Source organism: Prionailurus bengalensis, chromosome C2 (assembly GCF_016509475.1).
Source record: "Prionailurus bengalensis isolate Pbe53 chromosome C2, Fcat_Pben_1.1_paternal_pri, whole genome shotgun sequence".
Taxonomy (NCBI): Eukaryota; Metazoa; Chordata; class Mammalia; order Carnivora; family Felidae; genus Prionailurus; species Prionailurus bengalensis.
The window spans coordinates 104,677,362-104,683,497 of record NC_057350.1 but is presented as its reverse complement, the minus strand read 5'-3'; the positions used below and the strand labels follow the sequence as shown (position 1 = coordinate 104,683,497).

General features: G+C 40.5%; 1 protein-coding gene across 1 annotated transcript in view; it reads left to right on the top strand.

Annotated features, from left to right (window-relative positions):
• The window catches only part of LOC122491016 (serine/arginine repetitive matrix protein 1-like), a 63,314-nt gene that overhangs the window by 17,832 nt on the left and 39,346 nt on the right, over positions 1–6,136 (top strand). The gene's annotated exons all lie outside the window — the stretch shown is intronic.

Genomic DNA, 6,136 nt, shown 5'->3' with positions numbered 1-6,136 from the left:
GTATGCCTTTTACATTGGACGCGGGCAGGGGGTGGGCCGCCGCGGATCTCTGGCAAGGATTTTGCCTTGTTTACGAGCGGCATAAATTCCCAGCCTCAAGCAGTTCTGAAGGGATTTACTTGTTCAAGTCCTCACAGCGCTATTAAGGAAAAGAAGAAACCTTGGGGAGTTCTTTAATCTCAGAAGAAAAGTGTGTTCTCCTTCAAGAATCGATGGAGAATGAAGGGTGGGGACACCACGGGGTTACAATGGTCTGGTGTATGCATACGAGTCCCGGGAAGTCGATTGCTTTCGGGCATCTTATCTTGAAACTCTTTTGGTCTGGAGAATTCAGAGAAAGTCTGTCCTACCCAGACTTGTCACTAACTAGTGCTCCCTGGAAGAAGTGGCGAGGCTTTTAGGCGTGGTACCTGGGTGTTGCTGTATGGGTTCTGGTCATACCGGTCTTTGGGTGGAGGTGGTTGAATTAATCCAGAAATAATATTTCCTCTACCCTCCCGGCACCCCTGGCATAGTGCCATTTGAAAACCGTTCCCCATTCTGGCCGCTTGGCTGTGGGACTGTGAACAGTGTGGCTTCGGCATCCCCACGTGGAAAGTTGAAAGAACAGTTCAATGAGCACCCCAAGTGCTTAACTCCAAGGTTGAGTTAAGTGTTAACATTTTGCCACAATTGCTTTTTTTCTCTCCTAAATACTTCAGCCTGCATTTCCTAAGCATAAAGACAGACCTTCTTTCATGCAACCACATGAGAAATTTAATCACATCTAAAAACCTTAACAATTTGATAATATAACCTAATATCTAGCCCGTATACAAATTTCTCCAGTTGTCAAAAGATGTGTTGTATATTGGTTTTGTAGAAAGATAGTACAATGAACATGTATACATTGCATTTGTTATATGTGTCTCTTTTAGTGCAGAACAATCCCCCTCACGTTTTTTGTTTTCTTGGCATTAACTTTTTGGAGAGTCTAGGCCGGTTACCTTGTAGAGAGTTCTACGTTCTCCATTTGTTAGACCTTTTTTTCCCCCTCCTGATGTCCTTTAACCTTTTCTCTAACTCCCTAGAAGGAGGATCAAGAGGTTTGATTAGATGTCAAGAATCCGGACTTTGGGAGGTGCTATTCATATTGTTCCTTATCAAGAAGAACATAGTATTAAATATTAAACACATTAATTTTTAAATATATAATAGGTTGTTCCAGTATCAATAACTGAAATCTGAATTGTCCTTAGATTTCTCTGTATGGTCATTACAAAGTCTACTTTCCCTTTTGTGGTTAATAGGTAATCTGAGAGAGTAGAGGCTTTGAAACTCTTTGTAGGAGAAAGTCTTAGATTCCTGCAAGGAGAACACTGGTTAGAAATCCATTGCCTGGGTGGGTAGAGTAATCATCTGGTTCATTCTGGTTCTTGCTACCTCAGATCACCTTCATTGAATGAAATACTAGCTTTATTCAAAGAATAGTAAAATTCTGGTCTCTTTAGAGTTTGGGCCACTTTAGAGTTCCTGTGGATAATTCTGGTAAAAGCACTGATGCTTCCTACAGGTCTTGTGATGTATGTTTTAAGATTTTATAAAATCTGGGAGGCATTTCCTATATTTACCTGGGCATGCCTTATCTGTCCTACCAGCTCTGTTCTAATAATAGAAATGGATCAAGGGTATGTAACGCACTGTGTAATCTCTGCCTGTTGTGCTCTGGTCTCCGGCTCATATAAATATCTGAGGGTGTGAGCTCATCCATTTTAAGTTCATAAGCTGTGCTGGGCAAGAGCTATGTCCAGTTTGCACTATATAACAATGACCACTTCAGCTTCCACAAGAGAAGTCCCAAAGGGCATCATCTATTCCACAGACAAACGGAGAGTTTTAAACAGACGGCCTATATCCCCACTTGTCAAAAGAGGACAATTTTTAGCAAGTTAGTCTAAGTCAGTGAGTTGTGTCAGTGATTTTTCAGTTGTATCAGCAAGTTAGTGTCTGCTCTTACCCCTGACAGTTGATCGGAATTTCATCAGCATACTAAGAGTCCCAAGACAGAAGCTGGAAGGCAAAAGTGAGCCTTGTAAGTTATGTAGCATCATTTTTGCCACATGCTATTGGTCAAAAGCAAGTATAGGACTATTCAAGATTCGAGGGGAGGAGATCAGACAGGTCACAATTACCAGGAGATGAGGATCAGTGTCGGGGAGGAGGGACATATTTGGAAAGGAGCTACCAAACTGATCTAAGCCAAATGCAAATTCAGATGTGTAGTATTGATCATATTAGTCCTTTGCTCAAAATCTGGTAGGGCTGGGTCATCTGTTTTACTTTGACCCTAGTCATAACTCCCCATCCCCAATTTGCACTGACTATAAATATGGCCCACCATTTCTTTTAGTTTACAGATTCCTTGGTTCAACTGCTGCTTCCTTATGAAAGCCTTTTGTGGGCTAAAGGGAAAGAATAGAGGAGTGAAATAGGCATTTAAAAATCATTTGTGGTAATTTGAAGGTTCTCTGAAAATAACATAGGTGAATATAGGAGACAAAAATGGGTGCACAAAAAATGGGTGCACAATAAAATTGTATTTAGATAGTAGTAGGGGAATGAATGAATATTTAGGCTTAATGCATATTCAGATATAAATCATTGTTGTGATTCTTTTCCTGGTTCCGGCTCTGGGAGGTAGCTGTGCCCTTTGCAAAGGGTAAAGTGATTGCTGCTTGCTGATGCCTTTATCACAGCCATTCTTCACCCCACCTTGGCTGACAATTTACCTCACTAAGTAAAGGAGGTCCATTGATAACAAAACTAGGCAGGCTCCATTGCAAACAGGTTAATCTATGGAGGAAAAAAAAAGACCTTTGTATCTGGAAGGATGTATTAGGACGTGGATATTACATCTTACAAAAACTATGTTTTTATTTTAGAAAAGTTGTAGTTCAATACTTGTTTTTTGTTTTTTGTTTTTGTTTTTTAAACGTTTTATTTATTTTTGAGACAGAGAGAGACAGAGCATGAACGGGGCAGGGGCAGAGAGAGAGGGAGACACAGAATTGGAAACAGGCTCCAGGCTCTGAGCCGTCAGCCCAGAGCCCGACGCGGGGCTCGAACTCACAGACCGCGAGATCGTGACCTGAGCTGAAGTCGGATAGTTAACCGACTGAGCCACCCAGGTGCCTCCCAATACTTGTTGTTAAAATGTTTTGGGGTGCACCAGGGGGAGCCTGGGTGGCTCAGTCAGTTAAGCATCCTATTCTTGATTTTGGCTCCGGTCATGATCTCCTGGTTCGTGAGACTGAGCCCGACGTTGGGCTGTGTGCTGACATCATGGAGCCTGCTTGGGATTCTCTCTCTGTCCTTCCCCCCTACCCCAATAAATAAACTTTAAATTTTTTTTTAAATAAATGTTCTGGGGGCACCTGGTGGCTTAGTTGGCTGAGTGTCGTACTCTTGATTTGGGTTCAGGTCATGATCCCAGGGTTGTGGGACTGAGCCCCCTGTCACGCTCCATTGTGAGTGTGGAGCATGCTTAAGATTCTCTCTCTCCCTCTTCCTCTCTCCCCAAGTCGTGCACTCTCTCTCTCTCTAAAAAATAAAAATTAACAAACTGTTTTGAATGTCCCATGAATAGTATGTATGTGTACTGCCAAAACCTCTCTAGAATGCAAAACAGAGCCATGGACAGCAGATTGGGACAAGAAATCCTAAATTAGTGAGAAGAAAAAGTCCAAAACCTTTAAGAGTATTTCCTTTGAGGCAGTCTCCTTGTTCACTGTGTAGCATTTAGCTTTTTGTGATTCATTTATCCATTGCAGTAGAGCAAACTATCCCATGTATTACAAATAGCCCTTTAATATTTCTCACAATTCTGAGAGTTGCTTGAATGGTTCCTTTGTGGTTTTGTTTGGGTTTATACAGTTATGTTCAGCTGTAGCAGGGATTAGCAACACTTTCTGTAAAGGGCCAGTAACGCATATTTTAGGCTTTGTCTCTGTTGCATATTATTCATTGGTACTTATTTATTTCATTCTTTACACACCTTTGAAAAGCAAAAGCTAGTCTTAGCTCAAGGGCCCAACATAAAAACAGGCTGAGGGCCAGATTTGGCCCTTAACTGTAGTTTTCCAAACCCTGAGCTAGAGAGTAAGCTGAACTGAAGGTCCAAAGTGCCTGTTGGTGATGCTATCCATTGAGGGCCACAATTCTTCTGGAAGATTCTTTCATAGAGAGGAGGGTGTGGCCTCTCCTTCACAGGCTACATTGTTCATCTTTGGGCAGCATCTAAGATAGTGGGGGTGGAAGCTGGCAGCCTCGTTAGGGCATAGCCTTGGGAGTCAAGCAAGGTCACATATGCCATATTCTGTTGATCAGAGGAAACCCAGGGACCAACTCAGATTCAAGAGTTGGGCAAATAGTCTCTCGCTCTCTATGGGAGTTGCTGCAGATCCTGTGACTACAGCTAGCTGAACTAATTGGCAGACTTGTACTGTGTGCCCCACCAAGGGAGATCAAGGGCAGTGATGACCTTGACATTAGATTGACATCTCACACTTTTATATATATATTTTTTATATATATATACTATGCTTTTATACTTGCCAGCTGGTTTCTGATTCTGTGGGCACTCACTCACTTTCCTCAGTACTTGTTTAGAGGTGTCTCAGCCTCCAGATTATCCACTCCCTGAGGGAAGTGACGACACCCTCCCCCCCACTGCCTGGCTGTGATATATCTTCAATAGCTGTGTTTTGCATTTAATTGAATAGTTTTACTGAGGTTTAAAGTCAAGTAATTTGCTTACTTCACAAAAGCAAAACAAATTTAAGAATGCAGCACTACCTATAAATTCTAGAAGAACAGCATGCATCAAAGAATTACATTTCACACCCAAATACTGTCTAACCAATCAGATGTTTAAACTTCCCAGATGCTTTCCAAACATAATCAAGAGTTAGGAAGCAGTCTCCTTAATGGTAAGTTTGAACTAGCAATCACCTCTAAAGACATATTATATTTTAACTTTAAATTTGCAGATGAAAATTGAACAGTAGCAACAGTTTGTAATATACGTTATGTATGTTCTAAGGCAGAAGTGATTCTGTAGAGGGTTTCTAATCAACAGTAAATGCTGCTACTAATTGCTCAGTTGAATTTTTTAATATGTGTTTTCTCCCAAATCTCATTGTAACTCTGTCTTCTTCTACTTGATGGAAAGCTTTGACAGTTTATTATGTTTAGAAGCAGCTGGGGTCTATTTCTAATTGATGATTTGTTATCTTATATTTCTTACTTGACTATCCACATTTTTCATTCTCTTCAGCATCTTCCTCCGGCGTCTCCTGTCTTCCTGAACTAGATGGATGGTGCTGCTTTTGTGCAAACGCAGACAATATTTCAGTCTCTCCTCTGTGTCCTTTCATCAGGCTATGGATACATGCAGGGCTGATATAATGTGACATGAATATGGCACTTAAACATTAACAAAATGTATTCACACATACTGTATGAGTTGATTGTTAATATATCAGTGGGATGGAGACTATCACTGTCTGCATTTGGCAGGTGAGGAAACTGGGGAGCAGACGTCCCAGAGTACCTCAAATTTAACATGTCCTAGTTAACCTCATAAAATCTTTTTATTCTCCAGATACCTGATTTGGTCAAAAGCAGCTCCATTTATCAGTCACCCAAGTCTGACTTTCTTCTGATATAAAATTTAAATACAATGAACGCACAAAACTTAAGTGTACATTCGCTGATTTTTGACAAATGCATACACCTGTGTAATTCAAGCCCCTCTCCAGAGGGATGATGTTAGTAATATTTAAAGAGCTCCTAAAAACTGAGAAGGCAAACACCAACAATACAACAGAAAAATGAGTAGAAGATGAAAACAGAGAGTTCCACCAAAAAAGAAATACAAATAGCCCCTAAATGTATGAAAAGATGGTCAACCTTCCTATAATAACGGAAATATTTAACAATGAACAATCTAAATAGGAAATTAAAAACAATTCCATTTACAATAGCATCAGGAAGAATAAAACACTTAGAATTAACCAAGGAGGTGAAAGACTCATATACTGGGAACTATAAAACATTGCTCAAAGAAATCAAAGAAGACATAAAGAAGTGGAAAGAT